Source organism: Staurois parvus, unplaced genomic scaffold (assembly GCF_062004578.1).
Source record: "Staurois parvus isolate SC_StPar_1 unplaced genomic scaffold, SC_StPar_1.0 ptg000842l, whole genome shotgun sequence".
Classification (NCBI taxonomy): domain Eukaryota; kingdom Metazoa; phylum Chordata; class Amphibia; order Anura; family Ranidae; genus Staurois; species Staurois parvus.
Window position 1 is genome coordinate 662,158 of NW_028318638.1, and position 19,223 is coordinate 681,380.

Below are 19,223 nucleotides of genomic sequence, written 5' to 3' on the forward strand. Positions count from 1 at the left end.
GGGATGAGGCAGAATCGTAGTCAAGGAACAAGCCAAAAGTCGGTAGCGAAGGTGTGGACGGCAGCAGGAAAGACAAAGCGAGATACTGGCTGGAGAAGGCACAATAATCTGGCAACCAGGAAGTGCAGAGACATGGAAGTTCATGGGAGGAGCAAGGAGTTCAAGGTTCATCAGAAAACAAGGCACAAGGCCGGATTCTCCAATAGATAAACAATAAACAAGCACACATTCACAAAAGACCAGAAGCCGTCCATCTGGGAGAAGCTAAAATTAAATAAAACAATTTGCAGTCTCCAGGCCAAGCTGAGGGACCAAAATGCATTTGTTACAGCATATATATATATGTAAAAAAAGCACTTTTGATACTCCTGGAGTCTCTGCCTCCAAAACAAAATCACCCGTCTTTGCCCAGTAGAATGATAATTTGATGAATGTTGAAAGATGTTGTGAAGGTTAAGGAAAATATTTGAAAATAATGAAAATAATCAAAGCCAAATATGTGATTTTTATCTGCTTCTGCCTAGCCCGGTAAGGCACAAAATGATATATTTTAAAAAATATAGATCATATATTAATATAAGAATTTTGTTTCATCTGGTCTTATTTAATAAAAAAGATTTTTTGATATTGCCAAAAGATCCAGCACAGGTATAAAGCATGTTTTCTTGTCAAATCAGGTCGCATTTGCAACCCTTTCGATCAACATCTGGATTCCCATTCAGAAAAGTCAGATCCTATCACCATTTGGATGAGGCTGCAGACTCATGCCACACAGATGGGGACTGCTCAGCACTTACCCCTTCTCACATTCACCCGAATGTCTAGACAGGTGTCAGTTCTGGCCGTCTAACAAGGTCGGATGCCTAAACTCTATGCACTCTACACTCACCGGCCACTTTATTAGGTAATTTTTTGGTAACACAAACTGCTAATCTGTCAACCACATTGTAGCAACTCAATGAATTTAGGCATCTAGATGCAGTGAACACAATTTGCTGAAGTTCAAACCGAGCATCAGAATGGTGAAAAAAGTGGATTTAAGTGATTTTGAACGTGGCATGGTTGTTGGTGCCAGACAGGTTGGTCTGAGTATTTTAAAAACTGCTGATCTACTGGGATTTTTATGCACAACCACCTCTAGGATTTACAGAGAATGGTCTGAAAAATAGAAACTATCCAGTTGTGTGGACGAAAATGCCTTGTTGATGTCCGAGGTCAGAGGAGAATGGGCAGACTGGTTCGAGATGATAGAAAGGCAACAGTAACTCATGTCAATGTGAACCAAAATCTCCGAGGAATGTTTCTAACTCCTTATTTCATGAACAATGAAGGCAGTTCTGAGGGCAAAAGGGGGTCCAGCCCAGTACTAGCGAGGTGTATCTAATAAAGTGGCCAGTGAATGTATATGCTTCACAGGTGTCAAACTGGTGGCCCTCCAGCTGTTGCCAAACTATAAGTCCTATGAGGCATTGCAAGATTGACAGTTACAAGCATGACTCCCAAAGATAGAGGTATGATGAGACTTGCAGTTTCGCAAAAGCTGGAGGGCTGCCAGTTTTAGTTACATAGTTAGTCTGGCTGAAAAAAGACAAAAGTCTATCCAGTTCAACCATTAAAAAAAAAAAAAAGTTTGACACCCCTGTGCTAGATCCAGGGATATTGAATAAGATTCCTTTAATGTTTTTGCATTATAACTGCATTGGATGGTTATTGAATAGTTAACAGAGCCAGGGGCGGACTGACAACTCATGGGGCCCCTGGGCAATAGGGGATCATGGGGCCCCTGTGTCCTTGCCCAAACTCAAAAAAGCCTATGAAAAAGGTACCAGGGGCATCTCATGGGGCCCCCTACTGACCCCGAGCCCTTGGGCAGTACCCGAATTTCCAAAATGGTCAGTCCGCCCCTGAACAGAGCCATGCTCAAAGGCTAACCAATAAGCAGATGGGTTGGATACCCAAGTGATTTTTTACCCCAAGAACCAACATGAGTCTATGGCTGACCTGATGCGATGGGTCTTCCCTTTTTGATGACCTTTTGCGTGTCGAAGAATTTAGCCACCATACTTCAGTACAGATTACAGCCATGAAAAATTCTTGGAAACAAAGAGGCAGAATTTGTTTCCAAGAAACACACTGAAAGTCATTTCAATTTAACATACTTAATATTTTGTGGATGGATGGAGTCATATGACTATATGAGTGATTGGATTAGTAACATAAGCCAACATACATTTTGGCGCCTCCAATGTTAGACCTGTTCCTTGGTATATTTAACCCACTGGTTCCACAAATGGCACCATATTTTCCCATAAATGCTCTATACCACTCTTTACCCTAGTCACCAATCAAAAATCAGGATATAAATATAGGCAGCACCATCGTGAAGTAGCCATAACCTCTATGGTGCTGGATCTGCAAAAATGAAACAATATGAATGGCAATATACACAAGGACACGACGTCAGTGGTGTCCCTAGGGGGGTGTAGGGGGTGCAGGCTGCACCAGGTGACACCATCACAGAGGGTGCAGGAGCAGGATTCTGACATAGTGACAGCTGCCCCCACTGTGGTGTAGCGATAAAATGAATATCCCCTGAAGCAACTGCACATGTGCACTGTAAAAATGTATTTAGACAAGCCTCAGAGTATGAATGATATCACATCAATAAGCAGCCCATATCCCCTTACTATAATCTCGCTGTGCCAAAAAGAAACTTACGAAATTATATTTTCACACTGCGTCTGAGGCAGGGATTGTTGAAAGGAGACGGTTGAGGAGAGTTCCCATGGGAACCAGCTACGTTCACAGAGCAGCCACATCTATCAAAAGGTTACCTCTAAGTGTGACAGTACCAGCAGGCAGTGAGAGTTACTTGACCAGATCTGACTAGACCAGTTGGATGATACCAGATGTCCAGTGGTTTTCTATTATCAATGCGCATTAAGATTGCGTATCTGGTGAGTGCGCAATCTTAACATATCTTGTCACCTTCTTTACGGCTCCAGCTATCGGATATCTGAAGATCACCTGAGATCTCACCAGCACTCCTGTTTTTGGACTTATTTTATTGATTTGACACTTCCTTCACTTCTATAGCCACCATTCACTGGTCTTTTTATTTGCACATTGTCACTATATTTGCAATTTTTTTATTATTATTACTGTGGATTCTTTTATAGCACTGCACCCCCCCCTTATCTTGTTGTTTTGAAGGTCTTAAATGGTGCTTTTTTGGTGCACAGCCGCTGCTAGTTCTTATATTTATATTTATTTTAGCGCTCACTTACCCTGTTTTATTATGGACTCAATGGACCACTCGTGTCTTTTTCTCCCGTCCGTTTTCTATACGATCATAACTGTAGTAAAGTTAATAACTTACACTTTAGAATCCAATGTTTCCAATGTAAATTTACAGTTGGAAGTATGTAAACACTCTCACTATATCTGCTAAATTTAACTCAAAAACACAAACTAGTTAACAGAAGAACAAGTTAACCACTTGCCTTCCAGAGGATTTACCCCCCCCCCTTTCTGACCAGGCCATTTTTTGCAGTACGGTGCTGTGTTACTTTAACTGACGATTGCGCGGTAATGCAACTCTGCACCCAAATTAAATTTATGTCCTTTTTTTCCCACAAACAGAGCTTTCTTTCGCTGCTACTTGATTGCCTGTGCATTTTTATTTTTCGCGCTATAAACAAAAAAAGACAATTTTGAGAAAAAAAACTATATTTTTGACTTTTTGATAGTCCAGTAAAAAAATGGTAAAAATCATATTTCGTCATGAATTTAGGCCAACATGTATTCTACTCCATGTCTTTGCTAACAAAATCCCAATACGTATAAATTAATTGGTTTACGTGAAAATTATAGTGTCTACAAATGGCGGTATAGATACTGGAATTTTTTTTTTATACTTGTAATGGCGGCGATCAGTGACTTATAGCGGGACTGCGGGACTGTGGTGGGCATTCTGACACAGGGGGGGAACTGATAAGAACCATGAATATTTATGAAGATAACAAAACCGAAAAGGAGATATTTTGCACATTTATATATGGATGTTTTAAAAAAGGATTGATCATATTGTATTGACACATTGTTATTCACATATGATAGTGATTGAAAGGATCTAGATAACCTCCATTTTGTTTTTGTACGCCATTTAAAGTATTAAGTTAGCTTTTTGCAGATATATTAGAAGTTTAATGAAACTGTTTTAGTTGCTCAAGGATGTATCAACAGAAGCTAACATGACCCTGACAATGTCTTTGGTTGTTTCTCAGAAAGCTAGCCAAAACAATTTGTACCAAGAAATGTATATGTCATGTTTCATGTAGTCAGCTCATGATGGAAAGTTACAAGTTACAGTTTTGAAACTCGCTTCCCCCTCCCTTATTTTTTCTGTATCCTATATAATCTTAGTAATGTCTAATAAACTTGGAACATCTCTGAACATAAGCTGCCGTTATTTCCGTGTTCGAGGGGTGTTCCCAGAATTCTGCTGATAAACCAGGAATCTCTCCACAGACCGGGGGTCTCTGAGGGGATAAAGAAAATCAGCCTTTCAGCTGGGGGCTCGTCCGGGATGACCACCCACCTCACTTGGTAAGTAAACCGTTTGTCTTTTTATGACTAGATGCTCTTTCTTGCCCTGTGTTGAGGGAAGGTCTTGAATCATTCTGTATTGTCTATATAGACCCGTGATAACCTGTAGCTGCTTTTGGTAAGCAGACTTAACTCTTTGGTAGAGTTAGAAAATAGTGCACTATAAAAAAAAGAGTGTTTTTGGTAAAACACAGATTGTTCTTTGGTAGAACACACTGTCCTTTGGTAGAACAGTGAAGAGATAACTTTTGGGAAGTTATCAAAAGGTTAATAAGTCTGTGGAGCAGATTCTGGTTTATCTGTCTTTTGCTTTTTCTTTCTGTTGCATAGAAGTATAAGATAATTTGTTGTGTGGAACAAGATAATTTTATCCACTGTCTAAATATGGGTCAAGGAGGTAGTTACCCACCAGGTCCCCCAGAAAAGGGAGAAAATTGTAAGGAGTATGTGGAACAGACCATTATTTAATAAATCCCTGGGTGGATTGTATGGCTGGTTGCACAGAATCTATGGGAAGTACAGACCCATTCTCGAGAGAGGGAGAGATTTTATGGGAATTTTAGGGATTTCTCTGAGAGTATCAGAAGGAGGTATTGTTGCCAGATCCTCCAAAGTACCCATTATACCCGCCTATTTCAATGATGAGAGTCATCCCTCACACATTACACCCCCTCCTGATACACATCCAGTTTGGGCCACAAATTCTATGGATGTAGGATTAATTTCATGTACACCATACACAGTCACACTCAAGGAAGGGGTATTGCCCTACAAACAGAGGCAATACAAATTAATGCCAGAAAAGGAGGAAGGGATTGCTCCTCTAGTGGAAAGATTTTTAGAAACAGGTATTTTAGAAGAAACTGTTTCTCTTTACAACACACCTATCAATCCTGTTAAGAAGCTGGATAGCTCTTACAGGTTTGTACAAGATCTGAGGGCCATAAATATTTTGGTGGTTCCAATAGCCCCAATAGTGCCTGACGTGCCATCACTCCTCACCTCCATTCCGTCCAATGCAGCATATTTTACAGTGATTGATTTAACAAATGCATTTTTTTCGGTTCCTGTGGACCACCAGACAAGGGCGCTATTTGTATTTACGTTCTGCAATCGCCAGATGATCTGGTGTAGAATGCCCTAGGGCAGTGGTGGGCAACCTTTTTTTTCAACTGAGCCAAATCTCGCCAAAACCACGATTGAAATTTATTTTGAGAGCCACATTTTTAAAACTGAAAATACATAGGATGGTACACTGTTTTTAGTTTCAATAAGTTTTTATAGTAATTCATCCCCCATATAGTAATTCATCCCCCATAGTAATTCATCCCCCATATAGTAATTAATTCCCCATATAGTAATTCATCCCCCATAGTAATTCATCCCCCATAGTAATTCATCCCCCATATAGTAATTCATCCCCCATAGTAATTCATCCCCCATATAGTAATTCATCCCCCATAGTAATTCATCCCCCATAATAATTCATCCCCCATATAGTAATTCATCCCCCATAGTAATTCATCCCCCATATAGTAATTCATCCCCCATATAGTAATTCATCCCCCATAGTAATTCATCCCCCATATAGTAATTCTTCCCCCATATAGTAATTCATCCCCCATATAGTAATTCATCCCCCATAGTAATTCATCCCCCATATAGTAATTCATCCCCCATATAGTAATTCATCCCCCATAGTAATTCATCCCCCATATAGTAATTCATCCCCCATATAGTAATTCATCCCCCATAGTAATTCATCCCCCATATAGTAATTCATCCCCCATAGTAATTCATCCCCCATATAGTAATTCATCCCCCCATAGTAATTCATCCCCCATAGTAATTCATCCCCCCTATAGTAATTCATCCCCCATATGAATTCATCCCTCATATAGTAGTAGTAAGTAAGTAGCAAGTAGTAAGCCAAGTCCCCCCTGTGTCAATTCACTTACCTTTGCTCCGCACGTTCCTCTCACCGTGTTCCCGCGCCGTTCCGGTCTTCAGGGCGGACTGTGAGAGGAGCCTAGCTCCTCTCACGTTCGTCACGCTGCCCCGCCTACACACATCCTGTCAGCCAATCACTGGCTATCAGGATGTGAGTGGCAGCGAGACTGGCCAATCATTGCATTTGAGCGCGCTGCCCTGGCTGGTTTTTTTTGGATCACGCTGCAGAGTCCCTGCCGCCCGAGAGGAGGGAGGGGAGCGGGCGCCTGGCACACAAGAGCCGCATTAAAGCGTGTAAAGAGCCGCATGTGGCTCGCGAGCCGCGGCTTGCCGACCACTGCCCTAGGGTTTTGTAGATTCGCCTGCAGTCTACTCACTTGCCCTCCAGACCACACTGAGGTCCTGGACCCCTCCCAATGGTTCGGTCCTCATTATATATGTGGATGGCCTATTGATTTGTAGTTCAAGTCAGGCGGCCAGTCAGGAGGATAGTTGGTCTCTGTTAGAATGGTTGTCAGGGAATGGTCACAAAGCATCTAAAAAGAAACTGCAATGGTGTCAAAAACAGGTTGAATACCTTGGTTTTACTCTAAGTCATGGTGAGAGGAAGTTAAGTCACAAAAGAGCTGCGGCTCCCGTGGGTCTGCCCCGCCCACAAACAAAAAAGGACATGCTAACTTTTCTTAGTATGATTGGTTACTGCGGCCAATGGATACCTGATTGTTCGTTCTATGATCCCATTCTGAGGTCTGTCACACTTTCAGAATCACCTGACATTCTCACATGGTCAAATGAAATGGTTGATGCCTTTGTGTACCCGAAAAATGCTATGGTAACGGCCCCTGGTCTTGGACTACCTGACTATAAGAAAATGTTTCATCTGTATGCTAGGGAAAATTGTACAACCATGGCGGGGGTCCTGGCTCAGGAACATGGAGGCAAGCTTCGCCCTGTAGCTTTTTTTTCTAAAGTAGTACCAACTCAGGTTCAGGGCATGCCTGTTTGTCTGAGAGCTGTTGCATCCTGCGTAATGGTGGTGGGAATGGCTATTTCTTTCACATTGGGACATGAAACTATCCTACACACCACACATCCTTACTACTGAAAAACATACACACTCAACACATGTCAGCACAAAGGTTGAGCGGATATGAAGTGATTCTTCTATCTGAACCCAACTTGATTATTAAATATTCTTCAGCAAATTCAGGCCCTGCTCCAATTTTGAATGCCCTACTGGGGCTAAAGGGGGAACAGGATGAAGTGGCACCAGAACACAACTGTATAACCCACATACAGCAAGACACTTCCCCTAGGTCCGACATGTCAGCTGTGGCTCTTGATGGGGCTCCAGATGTGTTTGTAGATGGCTCATGTTCTAGGCCAAATGATAATACTTACCATGCAGGATATGCCATTGTGCAACTTCCTAACAAAATACTCGAGGCAAAGCCAATCTCATATCAGTCAGCCCAAGCAGCCAAACTGATTGCCCTTACAAGAGCATGTCAATTATTTGCAGGACAGGATGTCAACATTTACACAGACTCCAAGTATGCCCATGGTGCTGTACACGATTTTGGGGTCATTTGGGAGAGAAGAGGATTCATTGCTGCTGATGGCAAAACCATATCTCACTCTTCCTTGATATCTGATCTGCTCAAAGCCATACAGCTACCTAAAACATTAGCCATTCTTCATTGCATGGCACATACAAATCGCAGAGATCATATTGCTAAAGGAAATGCATTAGCAGATAAGGTATCAAAGGAAGCTGCATTACAACAGGTGGCCAGTGAGCAGATGCCTATGCTCACTTCAGGCATCACAACTACCCCACATGACCAGATGTATGCAGATTTACAAAAATTTGCTACAAAAATTGATCTAGCAGACTGGAATGGTTCTGGAGCACAACTAGATCTAGTTCTGGTCTAGTGTGTTTAGAGGGGAAACCATGCATTCCCATGTCAAGTGCCCCACTGTTAAATTGCACAGTACCACGGTCTAGGACATAGAGGAGGGAAAACGACATGTGAAACATTATTGCAAGATTTTTACATTATAGGTTTATCTAGGTTGGTGAAAGAATATGTTTCCAGGTGCATTACATGTATAAGGAACAATCCACAGAACCCAAAGAAGTCACAACACCAACATCTAGTGTACCCAACTACACCTTTCACCCATTTACAAATAGATTTTACCCACATGCCAAAAACAGGACAGAGGCAAGAGTTTTTGTTAGTAATGGTGGATATGTTTAGCAGATGGCTAGAAGCATTTGTCACTAATAAAGAAAACGCACAGACTGTAGTTAGAATTCTTACACAAGAGATAATACCCAGATGGGGATGTCCACTGCAGATAAATTCTGAAAACGGACCAGCTTTTGTGGCCAAGGTATGCCAAGACCTGGTAAAAGTACTTAGATTGGAAATTTCATATTCCTTATCATCCTCAAAGTGCGGGTATAGTAGAAAGGATGAACAGGACAATTAAGGATAGGTTGAGGAAGGCCACTGGAGGAACCTATACCCACTGGAAGAAGATGTTACCTGCAATTCTAGCAGAGGTAAGACTGACACCTAATAAGACTACAGGGTTATCCCCTTTTTGAAATATTAATGGGAAGACCGTTCCCCACTCCTTGGGCTAGACAGCCACTTATGTTAGAAAGAGGGGACCTTGACCTGGTACAACAAGAATATGTGAGAAAATTGATTCAGACTTTAGATCAGATTGAAAGAAATGTTGCTCGCACTTCTCCTTTATTTTTTCAGGAACCAACACACCCTTTTCAAGAGGGAGATGTTATAGTGGTCCGCCAACTCGCCTTTGGACCACCTACTACGGTGATAGCGGTTACCAGACCGGCTGTTCTGGTGGAGAATTCCCAATCCTGGATCCATGCTAGTCGAGTGAAGAAGGTGAACCAAACATCTGAGAAATATGAGAAAGAAAAAGGAGGTGAAGTATAAGAGGAAAATCCTCGAAGAGCGGGTGAAGTAAGTGAAAAAGGCCCTGAAGATGACATTTTTTACTGCCCCTCATGGTGCTTTGAAGATCTGGGTCCTATTGGTCACACTGACTGTGCTTTTTTCCTGCCAGTATGGATCCTAACTAACTGTATTTATCACCCTGAGGACTTGGGTCTAATAAAAGGTATCTATGGTCAAGGACTAGATTTAAATGAGACCCAGATAACCAAAAGTGAAAGAAAGTCAAAAAGAAGTTTTGAAGAGAACAATCCTTTTTCAGGAAAAATGTTAATGATGCAGTTTAAATATGCTTATGCTCAAAAGTCAGGTTATGATAAATGTTGGATATGTAGTAAGTTACATCCTAGCGCATATGAAATTTCTCTTCTGGCTGCTCCAGTCAAAATATTTTTGTTAATAACAGGGAATGTAAGTATTGGTTTGACCAATATTACGTCTAATGCCACCATATCTTTTCCAACTCTAGGAGTCACTCAACTCCCTGATTGGTGTTTTAGACTGGGGAATACTTCCCACAAGGGAAAGGGAATGTGCTCTCAGTCCATATTAAATATATTTGATCCTGGAAGGAGGGATGGAACTTCTTCTGTGAAACTCTGGCAAGTAAATGGTAAAACCCTGAATGAAAGTTTAGAAGGGATACAAGACAATGTGGGGAAAACTATGTTTGGAAAACTCTTTTTTTATTTTACACATGTTGTCACCCCTGAATTTCGCTCTGCAATACAAAAATTGCCGATCTCCTTGGGAAACAATACCTATATCTGTTGTGGTAAGATCTGTTACCCTTGGATACCGAGTAATGTCCAGGGCTGGTGCTATGTAGCCCAATTAGTGCCAATCATGGCAGCTAAAGACCAAAAGGAACACCAGGTAAAAGCCAGTGCATACCCAAACACCAACTAACTCTGAGACAGAGAATGGAAACCAAACAAGAAAAGGTAGATCTATTCTCTACAGGTGATAAGGTTTGGTCATGGTTCCCTACCTACACGGGATGGGGAATAACACTCATGAACAAAATAAATAATTACACAAACATTATTGATGATATACTGGAGAGGAACTCTAAGGACATGGGGTTGCTAAATACTGAGACCAGAGCTATTAAAAAATAGCTGGAGATGCAAGAATTAGCTATTGAAAGCATGAGTGCTGCTCTGACAGGTCTGTGTGAGATGACAGAGGATTATGAATGTTGTACTTGGATATATAATACCACAATGACTGTTCCAGATTATTATGAAATAAAAAAGCAACACAGGGAACAGGTAGATGGTTTGATGGAAGAAGCTAGAGCTATAGGAAAAGATGGATGGAGTCCTTTTGATTGGTTAGGATCAGGATTTGGTTCCGTCTTTTTATGGATGAAAGGTATCGCTGTAAGCATAGTCATGATATTGTTTTTTGTTTTATCTTTATACCTATGTTTTAAATGCTTATTATATTGCATTGCTAGAGCTACCAAGCCGTAAAATACAAATGAAGGTTATCTGGCTATGTACAAAAAGATGAATGAGGTAAAGAATTGAGATCATGTTCATGATCTCAGAGGGGATTGAAAGGATCTAGATAACCTCCATTTTGTTTTTGTACGCCATTTTAAGTATTAAGTTAGCTTTTTGCAGATATATTAGAAGTTTAATGAAACTGTTTTAGTTGCTCAAGGATGTATCAACAGAAGCTAACATGACCCTGACAATGTCTTTGTCTGGTTGTGTCTCAGAAAGCTAGCCAAAACAATTTGTACCAAGAAATGTATATGTCATGTTTCATGTAGTCAGCTCATGATGGAAACTTACAAGTTACAGTTTTGAAACTCGCTCCCCCCTCCCTTATTTTTTCTGTATCCTATATAATCTTAGTAATGTCTAATAAACTTTGAACATCTCTGAGCATAAGCTGCCGTTATTTCCGTGTTCAAGGGGTGTTCTCAGAATTCTGCTGATAAACCAGGAATCTCTCCACAGACCGGGGGTCTCTGAGGGGATAAAGAAAATCATCCTTTCAGTGATCATGGATATATGACACGAATGTGATAATATTGGAGATTTTTGTTTTTCATCTGTTTTTCGCTTGTTATAAAATATAATTTTGTAAGTTTCTTTTTGGCACAGCGAGATTTTAGTAAGGGGATATGGGCTGCTTATTGATGTGATATCATTCATACTCTGAGGCTTGTCTAAATACATTTTTACAGTGCAATTTTTTGAATCGGTGTCCCAAAAAAGCTCATGAATGGGTCTAAAAGGCAAGATACCATGAAAAAAGATTTTTTTCTGGGGGGGGGGCTGTATAATAGGATGGCTGCAAGGGGACAGTCATAACTATTGAGCCTTGACAATATATCGTATGTACTCTCCAGCGCCTCAGGAAATGCACAGCCAAAGGGAAGCCAAGGGAACCAGGACAGCGACAACCAAAGGAAATGCTTCAGGGGTGCAGCCTTCCTCAGACTGGGAGATCAGCCACTGGATAGAGAACAGGTGGCGCACACACCTAGTACATTATCCAAGGTTTATTGAAAGGTATAAAAGATAAAAACATACTCACAGATGAAGCATGTATCTAAAAAGCATTTGCATAATGACGATGGCCACAACGGCAAGCAAGGTGTTCCAACTGTCAGTGCGGTCAAATCTGACGCGTTTCGGGGATGAATCCCTTTCCTCAAATCTACTGAGCAGCCTCTGGTGCAGATGTGTAGTGGATGGATGATGGGAGCCTTGCTGGTGATGCTTGCCGTTGTGGCCATCGTCATTATGTAAATGCTTTTTAGATACATGCTTCGTCTGTGAGTATGTTTTTATCTTTTATACCTTTCAATAAACCTTGGATAATGTACTAGGTGTGCGCCACCTGTTCTCTATCCAGTGGCTGATCTCCCAGTCTGAGGAAGGCTGCACCCCTGAAGCATTTCCTTTGGTTGTCGCTGTCCTGGTTCCCTTGGCTTCCCTTTGGCTGTGGATTTCCTGAGGCGCAGGAGAGTACATACGATATATTGTCAAGGCTCAATGCCACCTGTTTATTCTCCTTGACAATATATATACTGTAACTCCCACTGTGAGCTAAGTGTTTAAGCTTGGTATTTAAAAGAAGTCGATTGATTTTACATACAGTATATGGTTTTATGTATGGGTTCCTTAAAAGGACACTGTTCAGGCATTTTTTTGGTATTACCATTAACTGAAAAGACCATGGCCATCACATATGGGATGATTGGACAGTATGTACAAATAGTGTGTCATAGGAAAATTAGTTTTTTTTCTCAGAAAATAGGCGCAGGAACCCACCCTGCCCAGTAAACTCTCTGCCCCCAACCCCACCTCCTTCCACAACCAATCTCACCCCCACCCCCACCCCCTCCCAACCCCGCCATTCCTCCAGGAAGAGGAGTAAAGTGATGCTAAATAATGGGTGTGGTCAAGACTCAGAACTGGGTTTTGCACACAATGCAAGGTTCAGGAATGTGTAACACAAAGAGCTGGACTCACAGCTCACCTTCCCCCCATCCACAGCTCACCCTGTCACCCCCATTTACAGATCACCCTCTCCCCACCCCTTCCTGTCCACAGCTCACACTCTCCCCTCCATCCATAGCTCACCCTCTCCCCTCCCTCATCCTCAGGTTACGCTCTCCCCTTGGTCCACAGCTCACCTTCTCCCCTCTGTCCACAGCTCTCCCTCGCCCCCCAGTCCACAGCTCACAACCCCCCTCCCATCCAAAGTTCACTTTCTTTCCCCCACATTCTACAGTTCACCTTAGCATGCAACCCCCCCCCCATCCACAACTCACCTTTTTACCCTCTATCAACATGTCACCTCTGCACACACACCCTAATCCACGGCTTAAACCCCCAACCCACAACTCGCCTCTGCACCCCCATCCACAACTTATCTCTTCCCTCCCCTCCACATCTCACTCCTGCACCCCTATCTACAGCTCACCCCAATCTACAGTTCTCAACCTCTGCAACCCCCCATAGTTCTCTTCTGCACCCCCAGCTACCCCCACAGCTCTCACCTCTGCAGAACACCCACAATTTCTACTTAGCCACTAGGTTGGCTTTTACACTGTAGGGAATCGCTGGCTGAAAACAAAGATACTGGGATGAGGCCTGTAGCTGCAGGTATCATCCCGGTATAACCACTGAAATTCCATAACGCCATAGTACGTCCTACGAATGGCAAGTGGAGCTCTCTGTCAAATTTGTATTTCTGTCTGTGTGTCAGGGATCCAGGTATGACCAGAGATGTGTGGACTGACACAGGGAAACGCAGGCTTCAAGTATGGTGTAAAAGTAATATAATTTATTTAAGGTTACACAATATACAGAACACACAGTGCAAAACCAAACCAAACCTTAAACTAGTCTCAATATGTGCGGGAAAACAAGCATAGTCAGGCCGGGTCGGTAACTATTGGGTAGACAAGGTACAAAAGGAGCAGGCAGGAGAAAGGTCAGGAATAGCCGGGGTCGGTACAGGCAGAGTTCTGGCAGAGTCAGGATCAGGCAGGAAGCAGACAGGATGCAGGTACAGGGGCTCATGAGGGACAATACACCAAGGCCCTGACTGCAGGCCTGGCCATTGTTTAAATACACCTCCTGCAATCAGGCCCAGGTGATGGCTTGATTGCAGGAGTGAGATTCTGGCTGCTGAGAGCACCCGCTGGCCAGCACTGGTACTGCAGCCTACAAGGCAGGTGAGCCCCAGCTCCACTCCTGACACTGTGTCCCCAGATTGAGGAAGTTCACCACTCTGTTTTTCTTGATGACTATTGTCACCCAGTCTGAAAGTCAAGCGAAATCAAACATTTTACAACTGTCCACCGAAACAAAAAGGTAGGGGGAAATATTACAATAGGGTCATGTGTTCTGGGGACACATATCTAAGAGGGGATTTCCCTTAACTTTAGGAGAATTCCTCCAATGTCTTGTAGCTTCCCTGGGACAGTAAGTGATGGGAAACATTCCCAATTCTACACAAACAGCAAAGACAACTAACCGGTGGAGGTCTAACCCTTTCCTACTCTATCCAAAACTAAAATGTTTTGGCTAGTCATACACTTTATATATATATTATTTCAAGAAAGTGACGTTTTCCTACATATTTATGTACAAATATATTTTATTGACTTGTTACAAATGTCTCCTACCAGGCATGAGCTAAATGTAATGGAAAAAGTCAATCAAACATCAGAAGGGTTCATCCTCCTCGGATTATCTAATGTCCCATACCTCCAAGTGATCTATTTCCTTCTGTTCCTTCTGATTTACATGATTACTTTGTCAGGAAATCTTCTACTGATCATTGTGGTGAGGGTCAATCCAAAGCTACAGACCCCCATGTACTTCTTCCTGTGTAACCTCTCCATTATCGACATCTTTTTCTCGTCCTCCATCGTTCCCAAGCTGCTCATAAACACTCTAGCCAGAGATAAAAGTATCTCCTTGTTGGCATGTGCTTTACAAATGTACTTCAGTTTATCTTTGGGAGCAACGGAGTGTATTATACTAGCCGTCATGGCGTATGACAGGTTTGCTGCCATCTGTAGACCATTGCACTACAACACCATCATGAACAAGACATTGTGTGCCAGTTTAGCAGCAGGATCATGGGGAATTTGCTTCCTAAACTCTGCCATGCACGTCACCCTCACTTTCAAACTCCCCTACTGCAAGTCCCACCATGTCAACCACTTCTTCTGTGAGATGCCGCCTTTTTTTCGAATGTCTTGCCGAAACACCTGGTTCAATGAGATGCTGATGTATATTGGAGCAGGTATCATCGTCATGTGTTCTTTCTGCTTGACTCTAATTTCATACATCCACATCATCTCCACCATCTTGAAGATCCGTTCCTCCGATGGAAGACACAAAGCTTTCTCCACATGTGCTTCCCACCTGACCGTGGTGAGTCTCTACTATGGTACCCTCATGTTTATGTATCTGAGACCCCGTTCTATTTATTCCGCAGAAATAGACAAAACTGTGTCCATTTTCTATACGGCAGTGACACCGATGTTGAACCCCATCATCTATAGCATAAGGAACAAGGATGTCAAAGACACAGTAAAAAGAAAAATAAACAGGAAATAATGATCTCCAATGTAAGAGGCTAATTTGAGACACTGCATTTTATAATTTTCAATATTTGCAAGCAAAAGGGGTTCAAAAAGTACATAAATACTTCCAGTCTGGGCCATTTCTGGCACTTTTTGTTCACGTGTGACAATCAGTTTTTTTGGTTAGAAAATTACTTAGAACCCCCAAACACTATATATTTTTTAAAGCAGAGGCCCTAGAGAATAAATTAGTGGGTTTTGACATTTTTTTTGTCACACGGAATTTGTGCAGGAGTTTTTCAAATGCAATTTTATGAGGAAAATAAATTTTTTTAAATTGTATTGCAAAAAAACACAATACATGACCCATTTTTTGTAAAATATAAAAGATGATGGTATGCCTAGTAAACAGATACCAAACATGTCATGCTTTAAAATTGCACATGCCCCGTGCAATGGCGACAAACTGCTGTTGGCTCTCACTGATAGCTTAGGAGACCATAAACCAGTCTATGAGGAATCCATACAATAGATAAATGGAATGTGGAATGAATACAAGTTTCAGAGCATACTTCCCCATTTTCTATTTCAATGGTTTTTATTAATTTTTAAACAGTATAAAAGAGAGGCAATAAAACACGCCCACGCAGGGGCTATCAATTGCACAGATAAAAAAAATGCAAAATAAGAAAAAAAGGAAAAACAGTGCTCTAATGCCAACAGGGCAAAAGGTACGCCCACGCAGGGGCTATCAATGGCACATAAATCACAAAACATTACTGTAACTGACTATAACAACTAAATGCAGCTGTCCAGTCACACCAAAACAGAGAAAGAATGAAAAAAGAAGAAAGAGGGGAAGAAAAAGAAAGAGAGAAAGAGAAAAAAAAAAAAAAGAGAGGGGCAAGGGGCAGGGGTCCAAGAGCGCCAATACCGAACGCCATTACATCCGCAGACTAGCCGGGGAGAGTGTGGGAAAGGCATATTGCAACCACGGCTCCCATATTTTCAAACATTTATGTTGGGAGTCGTTGCGGATACTCGACATCTGTTCGTTGAGCATCATAGTGGTCATACGATCCCGCATCCCCTGAAGAGGGACAACCGGACTCTTCCAGGCCTGAGCAATTGTTCTAGTGGCCGATAAAAACAGATAGGAAGCCAACTTCTGCTGGTGAGCCAAGAGGCCCGGTATGGGGCAATGAAGCAAAGCATACCGAGCATCCCAGCAGATGGAGAGATGGAACAAGGTGAAAAGGAGGCCAAACACACGAGACCAAAAACGAAACAGTCTCGGGCATGACCACCAGATATGCAATACATCTCCACGATGGCCACAACCCCGAAAACACTGATCACTACAGGCAGGGTTAGCCCGGGCCAACCGAGCTGGAACCCAGTACCAGCGAAACAATACCTTATAGGCTGCCTCCAGCGTGGTCGTATTAAATGAGCATTTAGCTATGAGTGACCAGGCCTTATTCCAGTCCTCCGGATCGACGGCCACTCTCAGGTCGCGCCCCCACTGAACGACATATGAAAGAGAAGTATGCGGCGAGCGTCTATTCAAAGCTGCATAAAGAAGGGAAGTAAGGCCTGGGGCGCCTGGCCGTTGTTGGCAAAGCTGTTCAAAGGCAGATTTCTGGTACGGGAAGACAGACATGCCCCGCAATGAGATCAGCCAATGCCGCAATTGAAGGTAACGAAAAAACTCCGCCGGAGGGACATCCCGTGACTCCTGAAGAGAATTCCAGGTAGGGAAGGACCGAGAGGTCAAAAAGTGTCGTACCTGGGAAAAACCATTGGTCACCCACCAAGAAAACGCCCTTGGTTGATCTAAACCTGGTGGGAAGAGGGGGTTGTTAGTGATTGGGAGCAAAGGCAAAAAAGGTGACATTAGGCCACTGGAGTAACGTACCGAGTCCCACACTTGCAAGCCATGGAGCAAAATCGGACTCAGTGCCATGGGACGCAGGGCAGAGGGAAGCCATAGAAGTGTCGATATCGCAATAGGGGCATAATTAGGTATGCTTCCCCATTTTCAAGCCACTTGACAAAGGGGTGACATGCTCTGAAACACGTTGCCTGCCTGGCAACCCTTTTTGTTCCACAATATGTGTTCCTGGTGGCCCTGATGCTGCTGGCTCTCACTGATAGCTTAGGAGACCATAAACCAGTCTATGAGGAATCCATACAATAGATAAATGGAACATGGAATGAATACAAGTTTTAGAGCACACTGCCCCATTGTCAAGCCACTTGACAAAGGGTTTGGTATGCTCTGAAACACATTGTACACAATACAGATCTCTCCCCTGTCATTTCCTGCACACTGCTTTGTATGGCTCTGTGTGCTTACAGTGAAACACACACACAACACACAGTTAACCCTTTGATCGCCCTAGATGTTAACCCCTTTCTACCCAGTGCCATTAGTACAGTGTCAGTACTTTTTATTAGCACTGATCAATGTAGTGGTATCACTGGGGAGGTCAGTGACACCAATTCAGTTTCCCCCCAGTGTCAGAATGACCACCGCAGTCCCGCTATAAGTCACTAATCACCGCCATAACTAGAGAACAAAAAAATAAAAATCCCAGTAACTATATTGCCATTTGCAAACGCTATAACTTTCATGTAAACCAATTAATTTACACATATTGGGATTTTTTTTTAGCAAAGAAATGGAGCGGAATACATTTTGGCCTAAATTTATGACAAAATTAGATTTTTTTTACTTTTTTTACTGAATATGTTTAACCTCTTTGCGCCGGCACCTCCTTTAAGAGGTTTCAGATTCCGTGAGGCGGGTCGCGGTTTTAGGGTCAAGTGATCGCCATGATTCGCTGTCACGGCAGTCACATGATCGGAAAAGGTCCCGATTTCCCCTTGCGATCGGGACCTTTCCGTGAGACACCAACAGATGTGCTGGGAGAGAGCAGGGCGCACGCTCTCAGCACATATGTGTTTGCAAATGGTATGCAAATATGCGGCCGCTTGGCGTCAAGGCCCAACCGCCGAGAAGCCGCATATTTGTGTACTGTCGGCGTTAAGGGGTTAATAGCAAAAAGTAAAAAAAATAGTTTTTTTTTTTTCAAAATTGTCGGTCTGTTTTTGTTTATAGCGCAAAAAATAAAAACCGCACAGGCGATCAAATAGCACCGAAAGAAAGCTCTGTGTTTTTATGTCTTATGCCTTAATACTTGCATACCTATTCTTTATGAAATATTTAAGTGTATACTTCTGTGTAAATGAAAAAAAATACACACACCTGTGATTATGTTCTTCAATAAAAAATTATTGAAATAGAAAAAAAATATTAAAATTTTAGGTATAGCCAAAATGTTTTTATTTAGTTTAGGGAAATGCAAGAAAATCTCTTGAAAGTTAGTGGAATTCCCCATTTAGAAAGCTGTCTCTGGAACAGGGGTGCCCACTGGAAGCATTCCTCTCTTTTTCTGTTCTTTTCCTGTTCTGAATACAATGATAAAATGTTGGATTAACAGTCACTTTCTGCCTTGGTGACAATGGTCGTGGACATTGACACAGGGGTGCCCACTGGAATCCTTCCACTCTTTTCTGGTTTGGAGACAATG

At 42.4% G+C, this 19,223-nt stretch overlaps 1 pseudogene; it reads left to right on the forward strand.

The window, feature by feature from the left end:
• The first annotated feature begins 14,737 nt into the window (after nt 1-14,737).
• LOC149443619 (olfactory receptor 5AR1-like) lies at nt 14,738-15,684 on the forward strand (annotated as a pseudogene).
• Nucleotides 15,685-19,223: the final 3,539 nt, after the last annotated feature.